The sequence below is a fragment of the Microcaecilia unicolor genome, chromosome 5 (assembly GCF_901765095.1).
Source record: "Microcaecilia unicolor chromosome 5, aMicUni1.1, whole genome shotgun sequence".
Lineage (NCBI taxonomy): Eukaryota > Metazoa > Chordata > Amphibia > Gymnophiona > Siphonopidae > Microcaecilia > Microcaecilia unicolor.
Window position 1 is genome coordinate 134,066,678 of NC_044035.1, and position 19,351 is coordinate 134,086,028.

Below are 19,351 nucleotides of genomic sequence, written 5' to 3' on the forward strand. Positions count from 1 at the left end.
TTAGTTGAGTATTAACTTTATGATACTCTTATTTATCTTTGTGTAATCATTTATGTATATGTTATGCAATGTTTCTTCAGGTCCATAAATGTTCTATTCATTTATATTATACTAGGAAAGAAGGCCCGTTTCTCAGAGCAATGAAACGGGCGCTAGCTTTTTTTTTTGGGGGGGGGGGATGACTCACATTTGGAGAACAGTGGCGATTTTCTTGGGCCGCCCTGTTGCTCATCGCAGTTGTAGCTGGTTCGTGCGCCGCCGCTGTTAGCGTTGTCATAGCTCTGTGTGGGTGGCGATTTTCCTGGGACGCCTTCGACGTCATCGCATTTTGACGCGAGGGCGGAGCACAGGTACAGTAATAAAACTCACCCTCAACGTTTGCTCCACCCTCGATGTCATGACGTTTGACGCGAGGGTGGGGCCCGGTGGCTTCACCACCACGAACCTTGGAACCTGAAGGAACTGAAGTCAGTGGCTTGGCTTCACTGACGTCAGTGTCCTCAGAACGTTGAGGGTGAGTTTTATTATAGTAGATATGATCATAACTTATGAATATATTTTTGTATTTTAATGTGGTTACATACATCATCACACAATAATGGATAACATAAGAATTATGTTGTAAACCGCAATTTTATTTTCTTTAGATATTCTATTGTTGTTATGTGCCTACATTAAGTTTTTTGAATGACCTACATTCCAAAAATGTAAGGTTTAAAAATTATTCTATATACTTTATGTTATTAACAATCGTTAGGAATATGAGGAGTGTTAACTTATGTACATTTAAATTTAAATTTATGTACATGACATTGTTATATATATGACAGTGCAACAATCGCATATCATATTCCCCTATTGCAACATTACTGACATTTTATATGGTTTTTACTAAGTATAACGATTGATAACAACTGTTTTTCTTTGCTAATTTAAAATGGTTAGTATTTTAAATTATTTATAACACATTTAATTCTGTTACATAACCATGTTTTCCTAATGTTTCTTTTCATGATTTTCATTTTTATTCATTATTATTTTTATATTTTATATTATCATTTTTCATCACTTTTTTGTATTCTTTATATTTTTAATTTGATAAATTGTTATTAATTTATTACTATTATTATTATTTTTTTACTTTTTATATTCTTTTTTAAGCCTAGAGAGCTGACTTGCTTTGTTTATTCACATCTCCTACAGACACATTAGCAACAGGGGCGTATCTGCGTGGGGCCTCAGGGGCCTGGGCCCCCGCAGATTTTGCCCTGGACCCCCCTACCGCCATCAACCCTCCCCCGCTGCCGTTCTTACTTTTGCTGGCGGGGGACCCCAACCCCCGCCAGCCGAGGTCTGCTTCCACCTGCCGCTGCCGTAAAAACTTCTTCTTCAGCCGGCGGGGGACCCCAAACCCCCGCCAGCCGCCCCGCGGTGTTTAAAATTCATCTTCGGCCTCCGTGGCCGTGCTGCTGTGATAGGCGCTGTTGAAATCCACTTCGGAGTCTGACGTCGTTGTACGTTGTACGTGCTACGACGTCAGACTCCGAAGTGGATTTCAACAGCGCCTATCACAGCAGCACGGCCACGGAGGCCGAAGATGAATTTTAAACACCGCGGGGCGGCTGGTGGGGGTTTGGGGTCCCCCGCCAGCTGAAGAAGAAGTTTTTACGGCAGCGGCAGGTGGAAGCAGACCTCGGCTGGCGGGGGTTGGGGTCCCCCGCCAGCAAAAGTAAGAACGGCAGCGGGGGAGGGTTGGCGGCGGGAGGGGGGTGGAGAGAGTCATTGGTGGCGGTGGGGGCTCGGCGGTGGGGGCGCGGCGGCGGCGGCGGCGGGGGGGGGCTAAAATGTGCCCCCTCCCTCTGGCTCTGGCCCCCCCTACCGCCGGAGTCCAGATACGCCCCTGATTAGCAAGTCTTTTTATCTGGCAATCAGTTTACAGCATGACTGCTGATCTGTGACACAGTGCCATTCCTCTTTTTTAGGGCAAGATGCATCAACCAAACGTAAAAAAAATCTAAAACGTTAAAGTCCTTAACGAATTTGAAAAAACGAAGAATGCACCAAAAAAACAAGTCGCATATGTTCGGTACGATATTGAAAAGTACAATGTATCAAAGATTCGTAATCCCCGTCAGTAATTGGCCCCTAAAGCATGCGCAGAGCAGCCAAGCGTGATGCTGGCTGCTCTGCGCATGCCACAAACATCAAAACAACAACAACAACAAAAACCACAAACACGTGGCTCCCCACTTCTCCCTGCATTAAATAGAAAACTGAAAACATTAATAAAAAAAGGATCGGGAGGGGGCAAAGGCGCTCATCAGGAGCGTCCTGTATGGACGGCCTTGCCCCCCTCCCGCTGATCCCCGCTTCCCCCCGCTTCCACCTGCACGAAAACTCCAAATTTTAGCAGCCTCGGCCCCCCTCCCTTCCTGTTCCTTTCTCTGTACTCTCCTACAGCTCCGCCTCCTGCCAACCTCCGCCCCATGCCCCGCCCCCACCGCACCCCTGAAGTCATCGCCGCCGCTCCCCCCTACACCGGGCCCCCCCTCCGCATTACCGTGCCCGTGCAGCGCCTCTCACCTCTGTGTGAAAGCGCTGCACGGGCAAGAGGAACATCAGATCGCCAGTCTTCAGGATGTCTCTCTCCTTCCCTGACCTGGGCCCTCCCCCGTCTGACGTAAGTAACCTACGTCAGACGGGGGTGGGCCCAGGTCAGGAAAGGAGAGAGACGTCCTGAAGAAGACTGGCGGTGATCTGCTGTTCCTCTTGCCCATGCAGCACCTTCACACAGAGGTGAGAGACGTTGCGCAGACCCGGTAATGTGGAGGGGGAGCCCGGAGGAGGGGGGGGGGGAGCGGCGGCGAAGACCTCAGGGGGGGATGGCGGGAGGCGGAGCTGTGGGAGAGTAGAGAGAAAGGAACAGGAAGGGAGGGGGCCGGGACTGCTAAAATTTGGAGTTTTCGTGCAGGGGGAAGCAGGGGGAAGTGGGGAGCAGGGGGGGCAAGGTCATCCATACAGGACGCTCCTGATGAGCGCCCTTGCCCCCTCCTGTTCGATTTTTGTTTTGCTTTGTTAATGCAGGGGGAAACCTAGGAAGTACTGCATCCACCTTGCCGTTCTTTATTGGTAGCGTTTTTATTTAATCTCACTTTTAAATATGCCAGCTTGGATTTGTATGCTGCAGGGGGAAGCGGGGAGTGACAGCTCAGGCCTTAACGACAGCTCTGACCTCAAGTTAAATATTTTGCGGCAAATGAATCGGTGCAATCGTCGGTATGGTTAGTGCATTCCGTATCGCCCACATTTCAATGGTAGTTACTCGTTTTCATTCTGTTTTCGTTAGCTGCTAGCTTCGTCGGAAAAAGACCTTTAATGCATGCTACAGTTGAAAATTTCTTCGTTAAAGGGTCGTTAAAGCTTAGTGCATCTTGCCCTTAAGCCCAGAGAGCTGACTTGATTTGTTTGCTCGCCTTCTTCTCCAGACAGATTAAATATATATATATATATATATATATATAGTAATGAGGTTGTAGGGTCTAAGCAGGTCAGGAGGAGGTATGGGGCCAGACTACATTCCCCACAAGGCCATGAGAGAAGGGATCGGGGGGTAGGTCCCAAAACCCGGTATGGCCCCCACGTGGAAGGGAGGGGGAAAAGGACTGGAAAGAGCAGCTGCTATGGCAGACGAAGGCCAGAAGGGGGAGCAGGGATGACAAAGCTCAATTCCCTTGGGTTAGAAATCAGTACAATATTCCTTCCACTTGGGAGGGGGAGGAGATCTCCAACCAACAGCCTAGCAGAGAAGCAGAGTTAATGGAGTGCTTGAAGGAAGGAGAGTCTGAAGGGACCAGCACACCAGGTTTGGAGGAGCCAGTTGACATGGGCTCTAATTGTACTTTGGGGCAGAGTTGCAGGGACTGAAGGCAGTGGGTGGTCACAGGAGTCAATTAGCTGTGTTGTGGGCGGTGTACTGCCATTCTGCAACCACCCAAGCGGAAAGACTTTTAAAACTGAAACCCAGGCTGTTGAACTGGGGGAGAACTTGGATTTAAAGGGAAGTTTTTTTCTTGTTGCATTGTTTTGGAAACTGAATGGGACTTTAACCCCCTTGAACTGAGATTTTGTGGAGGAGGGGAAATAAACTGTTTGGAACTAAAAGCTGTGTTGTCTGGAAGGACTTTGTTTGTGGACTGCTGAAGGGAGCCTACCACCCCCTGAAGGTTTGCTACTGGGATTACAGTGATTACAGTGGCACCGCAGATGGGACTCGATTGAAGCTACCACAGAGCAGCAGGAGTGAAGCTTACAAGGCCACCCTTAGCAAAGCGAAGACCAGCGGTTACCCCAGGTAAGAGGTACCTGAAGGGGGATCAATGCTGGATTGAAGTGTGAAGCTAAGGGGGGAACACAGGTCATGCAAAGGAACCCAGGCGGGGTCGTGCAAAAGGGGAGTGGTGGGAGAAGAGAAGTACAAATTAGTAATTAGTGGGAAAAAAAAAGTGGTATCGCACTTGGTGTTTTTGGTTTTCTTTTCAGGGTATTCCAGACTGGCAGGATGGAGCAGAAAGAAATGCTTCACTGGATGGCTGCGCAGTTTCAGAAGCAGCAGGAGGGGGCTCAACAGGCCTTGCAGCAAGTGGTGGAAGCCGCCAAGGAACAGCATGTACCTCTGCTCCAGGCAGTGCAAGGTCAGATGCAAGCCATAGGGAGCCTGTTGGATAAAGTTGCAGCCCCAGGTACAGTGGCCGGTTTACCCATGGGGTAGGAACCCCTCCGTTTGGACCCTTTTCTTTAGGACGAATGCAGGAGGGTGATGATGTGGATGACTTTATTGCTATATTTGAGAGGATCGCAAGGGCAGTGCAATGGCCGAAAGAACAGTGGGCTGTTCGACTGGCGGGAAGCCTAGCTGGGGAAGCTCTGGCTGTATACAGGGCCATGCCTGCGGACAGCTCCATGGATTATGAGCAGGTAGTGGCGGCCATTAAAAATAGATTAGGTCTTACTAGAGACCATTATAGGAGACTGTTTAGGGAGACTACTACGGTGAGGGAAGTGCGGCCCCGGGCTTTTGCCCAGAGACTGAAAGACTTAGCCTATAAATGGCTGGAGCCGCAACAGAAGACTGCAGAACAGGTTGTGGAGGAGATTATAGTGGAACAGTTTTTGTTTGCCATACCCACCCCAGTGCACGAGTGGCTCATTAAGCAAGGGGTGCGTTCAGTGGAAGGAGAGGCAATGCCATGGAGGCCACAAGAGGTGGTGGAGAGATTTCCCGCTTTTGGCCAGGAGCAGAGAGATGACCCGGTATTAAAAAGGGCCTGGGAACAAGTGGAAGGGGGGCCTTCAGGCGGGTTTCCCCGGTTTCGGGTGGTGGAGGGATTGTTGTACCGGGAAATACATGATCCGGTGGGGGGACCCGTGCGAGGCCAGCTGGTAATTCCCAGGGTCTTTAGGAGCCTTATTCTAAAAGGGGCCCATGATCATCCTTTGGCAGGGCATAAGGGCTCCCAGGTGCTGGAGCGTTTTTATTGGCCTGGCGTACATAGGGAAGTCCAGAATTATTGCCAAAGTTGCCCCTCCTGTCAGCGGTTGGTGGACCGATACCCTCCCAGGGCACCTATGGTACCATTGCCTATTATTGGGGAACCTATGCGAAGTATGGCTATGGACATTGTGGGACCCCCCTCATCAGAACACCTAGGGGTTCTGCATACATTTTAGTAGTCATGGATAGGGCCACTAGGTTTCCCTGGGCCTTCCCAATGAGAATTATATGAGCTACTGGTATAGCGACCAAATTGGTCAAGCTTTTCCAATGGGATTCCCACGAGAAATGCTTATGGATCAGGGGTCCAATTTTAAATCTAGACACTTAAGAGAACTGTGGGAAGCTTTTAACATACGCCACATTACCACAGCTGCCTACCATCCCCAGACAAACGGGATGGTAGAGCGATTTAATACAACCCTTAAGCAGATATTGAGGAAAGGCTTGAAGGGGAAATATGAGGATTGGGACCAGTTGTTACCCTATGCTTTATATGCATGTAGGGAGAATATCCAAGCATCCCTAGGGGTATCCCCCTTTGAATTGGTCTTTGGACGATTGCCGCGGGGCATTCTGGACATAATTCAGGAGGCATGGGTAGAGAGAGAGGAAGTGCCCAGAGAGGTTAGTACATACCTGAGGGAGTTAAGAGCAAGGATTCAGAGGGTCACGGCGTTTGCGCAGGACACCCTGGGGCAGAGCCAAGAGAGCCAGAAAGGGTATTATGACCGGGGCACAAAAGTAAGGAAATTTCAAGTGGGAGATAAAGTGCTCATCATGGTGGCCTCAGACCCCCATAAGTTTACTTCTCAGTGAAAGGGACCCTGCGTGGTGACAGCCAGAGTAGGCCCATGGACATATTGGGTAAGGCATGTGAAAGGTAGGATTCAGACCTACCATGTAAATATATTGAAACCGTGGATAGAGAGAGAAGGGTTTGTGGTGGTCCCTGAAGAGGAGTTGGGTCCTCAACTAAGTGATGTACAGGAGGGGGGGAAACCTGTTATTGCCGAGTCTCTATCCCATGGGCAGAGGCAACGGGTAAGGGAAATGATAGAGGCGTTTCAGGATGTTATCAATCCCCTACCTGGGGAAACCCATTTGGTGGCCCATGATATCATCACCGAGCCTGGTAGGATTGTAAGGCAGAGGCCCCATAGAACACCCGAATTTAAGAGGAAGGAAATTATAAGGCAGGTACAGGAAATGATGGACTTAGGTATCATAGTGGAATCAGTTAGTCCCTGGTCCAGTCCAGTGGTATTGGTACCAAAGAGTGATGGGTCTCAAAGGTTTTGTATAGATTTCCGAAGGGTGAATGCCATATCCCAGTTTGATGCTTATCCCATGCCCCGGATAGATGACTTGCTGGACAAACTGGGGTGTGCTCAGTATTTAACTACCTTAGATCTTACGAAAGGGTATTGGCAAGTGCCGCTAACAGAGGAGGCTAAGCCTAAAACAGCCTTTGGCACCCCTATAGGGTTATTCCAATTTAGATGAATGCCATTTGGGTTAAATGGGGCAGCGGCATGCTGCCAACGATTGGCTGATCAGTTGCTGAGGTGGCATTCGGACTACGCAGCCGCGTATATGGATGATATTGTCATTTTTAGCTCCGATTGGGAGTCCCATTTGCCCAAAGTCAAAACTGTGCTAGAATCCCTCAGGCGGGCAGGCCTAACAGTGAGCCCAAAGAAGTGCGTGTTTGCTAGTAAAGAGGTAAAATACTTGGGATACATTGTGGGAGGGGGAGTTATCAAACCCCTAAGAGATAAAGTGCAGGGAGTGCGTGATTTTCTGCTGCCCCACACCAAAAAACAATTGAGGGGGTTTTTGGGGCTGATAGGATATTATCGCAGATTCATTCCTAGATTTGCGGAGAGGTCAAGCACCCTTACTGACATGCTGAGGAAAAGGTGCCCTAATGTCCTAAGGTGGACAGAGGCAGGTCGTGGGGAGTTCCAAATGTTGAAATACCTCCTGTGTCAGGAACCGGTCTTAAAAGGAATAGATTTTGAGAAGCCCTTCCTGTTACAAACAGACGCCTCAGAGACGGGCTTGGGGGCTGTGTTATCCCAAGAGTTTGAAGGGGAGGAGCACCCTGTCCTTTTTCTGAGTAGGAAACTGCACCCGGCAGAGCAGCATTACGCTGTTATAGAGAAGGAGTGTTTGGCTATAAAGTGGGCTATAGAAACTCTGAAATACTATCTGCAGGGCAATCCTTTTGTTTTGATTACTGACCACGCACCTCTGAAATAGCTCCAACAAATGCAGGGGCAGAATGCCAGGCTCACCCGCTGGTATTTAGCGTTACAAGCTTTTTCCTTTGAAATACAGCATAGGGCGGGGAGGCTTCACGGGAACGCTGACGCCCTGTCCCGAATTGAGAACTCCCCAGCAAGTAGCCTGGAGGAAGCAGGGAGTCGCAATTATTTGACGGGGGGGGGGGGGGGGGGGGTGTAATGAGGTTGGAGGGTCTAAGCAGGTCAGGAGGAGGTATGAGGCCAGACTACATTCCCCACAAGGCCATGAGAGAAGGGATTGGGGTGGTAGGTCCCAAAACCCGGTATGGCCCCCACGTGGAAGGGAGGGGGAAAAGGACTGGAAAGAGCAGCTGCTATGGCAGACGAGGGCCAGAAGGGGGAGCAGGGATGACAGAGCTCAATTCCCTTGGGTTAGAAATCAGTACAAGATTCCTTCCACTTGGGAGGGGGAGGAGGTCTCCAACCAACAGCCTAGCAGAGAAGCAGAGTTAATGGAGTGCTTGGAGGAAGGAGAGTCTGGAGGGACCAGCACACCAGGTTTGGAGGAGCCAGTTGACATGGGCTGTAATTGTACTTTGGGGCAGAGTTGCAGGGACTGAAGGCAGTGGGTGGTCACAGGAGTCAATTAGCTGTGTTGTGGGCGGTGTACTGCCATTCTGCAACCACCCAAGCGGAAAGACTTTTAAAACTGAAACCCAGGCTGTTGAACTGGGGGAGAACTTGGATTTAAAGGGAAGTTTTTTTCTTGTTGCATTGTTTTGGAAACTGAATGGGACTTTAACCCCCTTGAACTGAGATTTTGTGGAGGAGGGGAAATAAACTGTTTGGAACTAAAAGCTGTGTTGTCTGGAAGGACTTTGTTTGTGGACTGCTGAAGGGAGCCTACCACCCCCTGAAGGTTTGCTACCGGGATTACAGTGATTACAATACATATATATATTTTCACCATTAGTTGCTAATCTGTTTGTGTTCCCTGCCACTTGTTCTTGTTCTTTTAAATTTACACAGACAGCTTATTTTATTTCTCTAGACCATCACAATTGAATAGTGCCTACTTTTGGATTTTCAATTTCGACTAGAAAATACAGGTCAGTTCTCTTTCTTATTATTGTTTGGCATAACATACACATATTTTATTATAATTTTTGATTTATGATTTATATTTTTTATTTACTTAATTTTTTATTTTATTTTATTCATTTCATTTTTATTCATTTTTCACTATGATATTCTGTTTTCATAGTCAGACTCTATATAATTGATATGTATTTTTTCTGATTTATTCTTTATCCTTTTAATTATTTTTTTTATTATTTTTTAAATTTTTAATTAATTCTTCACTTTATTGTTCAATTTTCGAATGCAAAGATAAATATGGTTACCTTTTCACACCCTGATTATCTTATGTCATATATATATATTTTTTATCTACATTTTTCAGTTTTTATTCATCTTTTTCTACAAATACAATTGTTTTAATAAAAATCATATTTCAGTTACAAATTCATGTTTTAATACTTTATTGCAAGTTTGTTCATTATTTTCAATAGTATATGCATGTCATACAAATAGACATCATTTATTGTTGTAAGCTATTTATATTGCTTTTTTGTTTTTTATAATTTGTTTTTATTTGTAGACTCCCGATATAGGCCTTCTGGCCGAAACACAACGTTGTGTCGAGTCATTTTATTGGTTAATAAACTTTATTTTATTTTTACTACCATTGTGGTCCAGACATTGGGAATCCAGGTTTCCATTCCCACTTCCTTTTGTTAGTTGAGTTTCTCTGTGGGACTTTTTGAGTTCTCCACGTCTGTGGATTTTCTTTTGCAGTTTATTCAAAACATATTTTACGCTTACCCTCTTCCACCTCTTTTCTGGAGACTCTTGCACTCATCTAAGAGAATGGAATGACTAGTAATTTTCACTGAGGAATCAATGTATTCCATTCAGTACCACAGAAGTATGTATGATGTTCACATAATAATCTTTATTATGAAAGTATAAAAGATAAATAAAAGATAAAAATCAAGAAGATTTTAAAGGGTTTTTTTTTAGAGCCAATGATAAAAAATAGCTTGAAGTGGACAGAGTTATGGAACTCTCTGATCCACTAAGAAAATTTTCCAGTGGGAACTAAGGCTTTTTTTCTCCAAATAATGTAAATTTGTGTAAAGAATGAAATACATTGATTCCTCAGTGATAATTACCAGTGATTCCACTATTTTGGATATTGAGTGAAGACTAGAGTTTAGTGTAACATATTCTTCACTATGGCCATTTTCAAAACAAAAAGGCTTTTTTCTGTTTCAATAATCACTATATTTGCCACTTGAATTTTGGATATTTTTAGGAAAACATGCAAAGTTGGATTTATATGTCATATCAAAAATGCCCTTCTAATTTTCTCTATCGGGTTTTAGCTCATAATTTTGAACTTCACTGCCCCAGCCAATGACTTATCTAGCATCTGTAGATGTTTTCAAAAGATAAGGCAATTTTGAAAAAATGAAAGTGTACATTTTGCTTGTAGGCTAAATTAAAAGAAAAACAGTGAAGCCAAAGATGCTTTGATTATCACAAAAAGTTTAATAAGGAAGGGTCATGTTTTCACAAAAGAATGGATATTAAGAGAGAGAGAGAGAGAGAGAGAGAGAGAGGTTTTTGATTAATTGGAAGTACAACACTGCTGATTTGTAGCTTTCATTACAGCATCTTCACTTCTTGCATTTTCTCACAGGGCCTTGGCAACATTTGTCTTGGGAATATGAACCTACAGCAAATTAAAGAAAAGCCAGAATTAAAGATGAGTGAAGCACATGACATTGTTATAAAATAATAACTTATTTCTCTGCTCATATTTAACCTGTCCAGTCTTATAGCCTGACTCAATGGGTGTAATGATCTTTCTAAAATGTTTTCAGGGATCTAGGAGGCAATTCTATGACTTTACTCCTTGAGGTAGACACACTAATGCTGAGTGCCAATTCTATAATGGCATCTGTGCACTAAGATACAGTTAGAGAATACTAGCAAGGCTTGCATTGACATACTTAAGTCATGCCAGACCAATGGTAGGCATACATATTCATGTCAAAGTGTTTCCTGATCTGCGGATAACTTATTGTGTTCTATAAGATACGCTCATAATTTGGAAACCTTTCCATGTTTTGCCCACTTGCTGAAATACATTTATGGAGTAATTTTATGAAGTCATTTGAGCACATATGGGACAATATACACACAATCTGTGTGGAGTGTAGATAGAGTCATAAAATATGCAGGTTGATTACAAACTAGTCTACATGTGTACTTGCATACTCTATGCACTAACATTCAGACTGTTGTTGAGCAGGCACAATATCTGCACTTTCAACGTAGGCCCTGTCACTGCTGGACTTCTGCTAGTATTTTATAAAGACACTAATAAAAAAGGCCCATTTCTGACACAAATGAAATGGGCGCTAGCAAGGTTTTCCTCGGAGTGTGTGTGTTTGAGAGAGTGTATGTGAGAGTGACTGTGTGTGTGAGAGAGAGAGTGAATGTGTGAGTGTATGTGTGTGAGAGAGAGAGAGAGAGAAAAAGACATTGTGAGAGAGTGTGTGTGTGTGACAGAGATACCTCCCCCCCTCTCTGGTGTCAGGCCCCCCTCCCTCCCTCTCTCTGGTGTCTGAGCGTTACTGTGCAGGACACTGAGCTCTGGCTGTGCTTCAAGGACCTGACCAATCCTATTTAATAGAATGCACCTCCAACATTCTGAAGCTGAGAAACCTCGTGTGGTTGGTCACTTCTGCTTGTGACGAACCCGGAAGTACGTGATGTCAATTCAGGAGATGGATACAGAGAGCAGGAATGCCTCAGCCATGCAGTCAGCTTCAGAATGTTGGAGGTGCATTTTATTATTGTGAGCACTCCGGAGGGCGGGTGCAAGGGAAAGGGGATAGTGGTTCTTTCAGCCGGCATCATCCCCAGTCATTCAGCTCAGCTAGGAGAGCAGTGCGCCCTCTAGGGATCAAACTGCTAGGGAAAGCTGTAATGCAGGAGAAAAACTACACTCCCCAGAAGCCATTGCAGGGTCAGCTGAATTCCCAGGAGGGGGAGGGAGGAATGACTGATTGGGAGATGAGGTCTGATCCTGGAGATGGGGAACAGAAGGAGGAATGTATGGAGGTGGGTGGTTTGGCTCTAACCCGTGCAGACAGGGTGAGAGCTTTTGTAGCCTCAGCATTGCCCCAGTTGTGGAGTTGGGGGAAGCTGTGGGGAAGCAACTGGAAAGCACAACTTGCTACCATATTGTCTGCTCCCAAGAGGTAGTGCTGTGGAAGGTGGGAAGGGATTTAAGACAGAAAGGCATGTGCATTTTGAAACTTAAACTGTAGGAGGTGAGAGAGGAGGTGGTTCCAGCTAAATCTCCAAAACTATCTGCTGTGAAGATAGTGCGGCTGGAGGTTTGGGGAGGATTTAAAACAAAAGCCTGTAATTGGAAATGAATTGAAGTTTGCTGATTGTTGGAGGTGTTTCAATAAGGTTGACATCTGTAACAATAAAGAACTTGGATTGCTCTTACTGTCGGAGTGGGACTGAGTTTCTCAGCAGCTGCCAAGGTGGCAAGAGAGAGAGCAAAAGTATGGTGGCTGACTAGGAAAGTGGAGGGAAGCCAGTGAAAGCTAAGCAGGGTTGACCCTGGCTTCCACCTGGAAGGGTGACCTGGTTACATTATATAGGATTATTGTTCCTATGGATTTTATTAAATAGGTCTAAAATAGGCACCTTTTTGCTCAATTAACTTAGGTGTCCTGTAATAAAAATTACTTCTGCATAACTAATGAAAATGAGTTATTGATAAGTCCAAATCTCAAGAAAAAGTGCTCATATCTAAAACTCATTCATGGTTCTGCTAGAGATGAATGTGTCAAGGATTAAATCACTGGCTTCCTCAAGTCTAAAATGTCATGTGATGATGAGCTAAGTTATTTAGAAATGATTTATTTATAGGTGCATTTATCACTTTGGGGAGAATTTTACATACTGTAAAGCACAGAATTGTATAGAATTCCCCATCCCTTTCAAAATACTTCCAATACAAAATCAGTGCTTTTTTGGACCACAGAGAGGGAGGGAGAAGTACAATTTTTTGAGCTGGTGCTGCTGTTTGTCTAGAGGAACTAGACTGGCAGGGTTAGGGAAGAATATTAGTAGGGACAACCAAGAATGGAAGAGAGAGTGGCTGGGGGAAAGGGGGGGTTGGATAGTGTTTAGAACTGGGACTGGTTTGTGAGGAAGAATGTGTGGTGGAGATGGACTGAGGAAATGAACGAAAAACTGTAGAAAAGAAAAAGTGGTGGAGAGATGAGGAGAAAGAGAAAGGAAAGAAGGAGAGTGGTAAGGCTGGGCAGAAAGAGAGAGAGGAGGGGTAATGTGGTTAATTTGTCAGAAAGGCCACTGTATAGGTGTTCTTCTCGCATGCAGACCCAATACTTGTTATTGTATTCTTCTAGTAAAGGTTTGCACTATACGCAATTGTTTAATTATTTGTTCTCATATCTAGCAGCACTTGTTGGAATAGCTTACTATCCTGCTTATAATCGAAAGAGAAAAACGCCTATATTGCGACCCAAATCGGGAGATGGCATGTCAGGGGGGGCGAGTGTACTACGAATCGTGGCCCTTCCCATGACCAAATGGCTTGGATTAGGACGTTTTTGAGCTGGGTGTTTTTATTATCGCAAAAAAAAAAAAAAAAACAAACGCCCAGCTGAAAAATGTCCATTTTTTTGAAAATATGGTCTGTCCCGCCTCTTCACGTACCCATTTTCGGAAATAGACGAACATGGAGATAGGCGTTCACGTTCGATTATGCCCCTCCATGCCATTAAACTAGAATGAAATTATCTATTCTTTTGTAAGAAATTAAAAACTTTTCTTTTTGACAAAAGTTTGAATAATTTACATATGGCTACTAAGGTGCATAAGAAAATAAGAACATAAGAATAGCCATACTGGGTGAGACCAATGGTCCATCTAGCCCAGTATCATGTTTCCAACAGTGGCCAATCCAGGTCACAAGTACCTGACAGAAACCCAAATAGCAGCAACATTCCATGCTACTAATCCCAAGGCAAACACTAGCTCCCCATGTCTATCTCAATAAAAGACTATGGACTTTTATTCCAGGAACTTGTCCAAACCTTTTTTAAACCCATATATGCTAACCGCTGTTACTACATCCTCCAGCAAAAAGTTCCAGAGCTTAACAATTTATTGAGTGAAAAATATTTCCACCTATTTGTTTTAAAAGTATTTCCATGTTACTTCATTTGAGTGTCCCTTAGTCTTTGAATTTTTTGAATGAGGAAAAAATCAAATCATTCTACTTATTCTACACCACTCAATGTTTTGTAAACCTCAATCATATCTCCCAATGATAACATTGGCACTTGCACTATCTCTTTGCTGCATCACCACACAAACAAACAAAAATAACCCTGCCCCAATTAAGAAACTAACATGTCTAGGTCATGACAAGACCTTTTTGGCCATAGCTTTCTTGTGCAATAAACATGTTAGCAGGTAATCAGTACAAATATAAACTACTTAACAGATATCATAATATATTTTCCACCCCACCTTGTAGCTAGCCAGTATTGAACTAGCCACCTATGAGAACTCAAATGCCTGGCACATTGTTTTCTTAGTAATTACATGACTTGTGGTGCTGCAGGGTAATTTACACACTCATGGTGGTGCCCCAAAACAAATATCCAGTTTCTAAAGGATTGATACAACTGCCCAACCCAACCCACTAACTTACCAAGGGAGATTCTTCCACTCTCCTGCTGCGAAAGAACAGTCCCTCACAGCTCCTGCCTTTTCCACAAAACATCTTCCTGCTGAAATATTTTATTCCATAAGCCCCTTGACCCAACTCTGCCCACACCTTCATTCCCAGCAATTCCAATACCCCAGGAACAAACTACTTTGTCATTTTAACCCGAACAGCTTCCAAGTGCTCCCTCCCCACATCTCATTTGACCCCTTGATACCCAATACCACATCTCCAAAGAGATATTAGCCCCAATATCACATATATTCAACCCTCCCCATTTTCCTTAGCCAATTCCCTTCCTCCAAACCCCCCTTTGGCCACATAAATCAAACTACTTCTGCTCACTAACGTAGGCTTGACCATATTATATGTCCTCAGGTTTAGCCTGCGGGCACTCTTATATTGGTTAAGTTTTGTCTGTAAATTGCCTCGGATCTCTCTGTTGGGATTAAGTGGTCATTGAAATCTGTATTGTATTGTATTATATTGTTTGTGTGTGTGTGTGTGTGTATGTATGAGCGAGAGAGGGCAAAATGGGGTAGGCAAAGGAAAAAATAGCTTGAATGGTGTGGAAAGTGTGGGTTGGGAAAGAGAAGAAGGACACAGTTCATTTCTTTTGTTGTCCTGTTTCAGTGACTTATAGGGGTAACCTATATCAAAAAACTAACCATTCTGAATTTGGCTAGTAACTGGTACTGTATTGTTGATGGGATTTTATTTTTAATTACTAAAAAAAAAAATCAATTTTACTGATTTGATAAATTAATTAAAAAATGATCAGAAATTTTTTCATTTTCTTTCTGGAGGTTTCTTTTCTTTTCTTTTTTTGCACTGAATTCCACAGGAAAAACTAATCTTATGATGGAAAACTATAAAAAGGAGGAAAGTGGTGTATTTCCATTCTAGGACAAACTTCTTTGTTTTGTTCAGTGTTATAAAATAGACAGATTTTACTAAAGAAACACCAATGTTGTTGGGTGTGTTTGTCTTCAAAAAGAATTTCAATGAAAGAATTTCACTTCCTAATAAACAGAATGTTTAAAAGTTTAAGTAAAATAGTTTTGAAACTGAATTGTATATAGCAAATTAATTGCTCGATAGATAAAGGAGGTAATTTTAGAAGGAGGCAGCAGTATTTACTCATGTAAGTAGTTGCACATGTACATGTAAAAACTAGAATGCAAACACATGCAAATTTTGAACTTCAGTTTCTGCATTATACATGTGTACAGGCCACAGGATGATTGCTTCCTTGAATGGTGACTCATACATGAAAATTTGTGAAATACTGGACTTAGCATGTGTAGATTATAAAAATCTGCACTTACATGCATAAGTACCGCTGTTTTCATGTAGAAGCAACCAAAGACGCCACTCTGTTTTCTACGTATATCTCTATAATATTATTCCAGTGGCACATTTGAAGAAATACATATGTGTATTCCACAGCCCTACACCTAACTTAAATAAAGGTTCCATGTTCCACAGGCACTTGGTAAAATTGGCTGAAGACTATGAATATCCCAACTTGTGCATTCCACTGCTGACCTAGATATCGTTTGGAAAAAAAGACTACACATTTGCAATTTTACATACCTACGGAACGGTAATACGAATACTGATTATTCTGTGGGCAGCACTGGACAGGCTTGCAGGCTGAAATTAAGAATAGAAAAACAAATGTTGAAAACGGGCATTCATTCTATTTTCTAATTTTCAGTTATATCCAGTATGATTTGTGTACCAAATTCTGAACACAGTTATGATCTCTCTTCTGTGGGAGTGAAATTTGTTTACCACTACCCTTTTTGCCTATTGTTCAACTGCTTTATTTTTTTGTTTTGTTTTGTAAATTCTTTATTGGATATAAAACAGAACAAAATCAGATACAGGTGGCCTCTGAAAAGAAACATTTTTTCTTTTTTCTTTTTACCAATTTTACTTCCTACTAACATTGATGATATTTGTTTAATAATCAAAACCATTCAAGTCCTATAAACTTCTACAAATACATAAAAAGAAGGTCAATGATGAAGGAATAGCCTTGTGATTAGAACAGAAAGCTGACAACCATGGAAATGGAGGATTCAAATTCTACTTTTGTTCCTTGTGATCTTGGGTGACTCACTTAAACCTCCCTTGCCTCAGCTAGAAAATTAGATTATAATCTCTCTGGGAACAAAGAAATACCTCCTGTCATAGGAGCCAACTTTTCAAAATTATTGGGGGTGCTAAGCCCAATGGAAATGACCCCTCTCTGGACACATACAAGGAATTTTCTCAATATTAGGGGTGCTCAAGCACCCACAGCACCCATAGAGTCAGCTCCAATGCCTCCTGTATGGAAATCTATCCCACCTGGAGCATCTATTGAAAAGGCGTGAGTTAAATCCAGTTATGTTTGTAATCATTAATAATATGACTTATTCCCCATATCTATTAATAAGGCATTATGCCTATATAGAGCAGTACAAAGTACTGGGAAATGAGGCAAATAAATTATGGAAATTCTAGAAACTAAACATGTAAAATTAAGAAAGAAGAGAAGAAAAAGAGTTAGCCTATGAAGTACTTTTGATTAGGTCTGGCTTTTTGGGGTGGTAACATCAGCAATTGTCCTAGCCTCTTATGCTACAGAGAGCCCCCGAGCTTCCCACAAGCTGAAGGAAATATAGCCTGAAGGTGGGATTTGGGGGACCCTTTCCCAGTTTCTGCCCAGGGCCCTGCATTTCTACCACAAGCCCTCTTTACTGTATATTTACCAATCTGACCCTTTAACTAAGGACTTGGAAGAAATAGAAACATTCTCTGAACATTTATAGAGAAGCCACTTCATAAAAAAACAGGAAAATAACTAGATAATCAAGGGTTTCAGGTTTTCCCACTCATATTCTCTATGATTTTAGACAAATCACTTCACCCTCTATTGCCTCAGATACAACTTAGATCTAGGGTATTCACCACAGTAATTGAGGGCCACCAATAGGTCAGGCTTTCACTAGTGTATTACCTCAATTTATGCAAATCTCCCTTATGCATATTCAATAGGGATAGTCTGAAAACCTGACCCATTGGTAGCCATTGATGACTGGGAGTGAACAACACTCACTTAGACTGAGTCCGTATGAGTAGAGAACAACCTCATGTACCCGAACTTTAACTCTTCTTGAGCTTGAATTTGGAAAAAGTGAATACTAAATCTGAAATCCAAACTTTTGAATAGTTATAAACTACATTTTATTTTTATGTTAATTTTTTACAGTTCAAACTGCTTGGTATACCCTGGCACATTTTCACTGTTAATTCATGTTTCTTTAAGTTCTTTTGGAATATATGTAATAATGCAAGTGGTAACTGTCACCCTCAACTCATAGAGTTCAGAAGATTATAAAGCAGATAACGCTCATAAAAGATACAATTTAAAGTATTATCAGACTGAAGCATTACTTACGATTATTACATGGGTCTTGTCTACAACATGGATCCTGGACGGGATAGCAGTCTGGGCTGGGAGGACAGCATTGTCGTTGACGGCCCCAATATGCCATTCTTGATTTCTGGTACGGTAGTGCTGAGAAGAAAGATGTGAAGAATGACACTCTGAGCTTTACCTCCTCACATGAACATGCTCTATTTATACAGGAGTTTATCAGGAAGTTTTCTAGAGCACCAATAGTATTTCTGCAGGAAACTAGTAATTACAATATAATTGAAGGGATGCTGATCATATTTTAGCAATGCAGTTTTGTTGTTGAAAATCAGGATGTTGTATCAATGCATGCAGTGTGCGGCAGTGGCCCAAAAAAGCAAACAGGATACTAGGAATTATTAGGACATGGATGGTAAATAAGACGAAGAATATTATAATGTCTCTGTATTTATTTATTTATTTATTTGTTACATTTATACCTGCACTTTCCCACTCCTTGGCAGGTTCAATGGATGGTAAATAAGACCAAGAATATTATAATGTCTCCGTATCACTCCATGGTGCGACCTCACCTTGAGTATTGTGTTCAATTCTGGTCACCATTTCTCAAAAATTATATAACGAAATTAGAAAAGGTTTAAAGAAGAGTGACCAAAATGATACAGGGGATGGAATTCCTCTCAAATGTGAAAAGGTATTTTGCATGTGAAGACCGGAAGGGGAAAGTAGGATGGGGAATATAGATGAAAAGCATTGAAATGAAGAAATCTCAAGGAACTTCTGTGGAATATGTATAGGAAAGGCATATTAAGATAAAAGGCAATCGACAGGTATGTTAAAATTAATGAAATACTAGCAAAAAGGAGTAGAAATGTTGAGAAAAAAGAGGCCAGATGTAGACAAACTGAGGGGTTAATATGAAGGTAGATAGAGTCATTCCACCCGATATTCAGCCTCCGGTGGTCAACATTTTTTGAAACGCTATCTCCAGCTATATTAGCCCCAGGTATTCATTTCTTGGCCATGTGCAGCCACAGGCACTGAATATCGAGTTACAGTTAGAGATTATTTTTGGCTTGATATAGTGCAAAATCTGGCAGACAGGTTAATGAGGGTCACAATAAAAATCACAATACATAAAATTGGAAAGGAAATCCATACAAATAAGAAAGATCTTCTAAACATACCTACAAAAGAAGAACAAAGCAGTTGCAGCTACCGGAACATATGCAGGTCCTGATCAACATTCAACCAGAACCCACATATGGCTG

The 19,351-nt window shown here is 42.8% G+C and overlaps 1 long non-coding RNA gene across 1 annotated transcript; it reads right to left on the reverse strand.

The window, feature by feature from the left end:
• Window positions 1-10,390: 10,390 nt before the first annotated feature.
• Window positions 10,391-18,265, reverse strand: LOC115470278. The gene is made up of 3 exons (XR_003942159.1): window positions 18,102-18,265; window positions 16,247-16,306; window positions 10,391-10,597 (listed from the first exon to the last, which is right to left on the reverse strand). It is a non-coding gene; the product is annotated as an uncharacterized LOC115470278 (long non-coding RNA).
• Window positions 18,266-19,351: the final 1,086 nt, after the last annotated feature.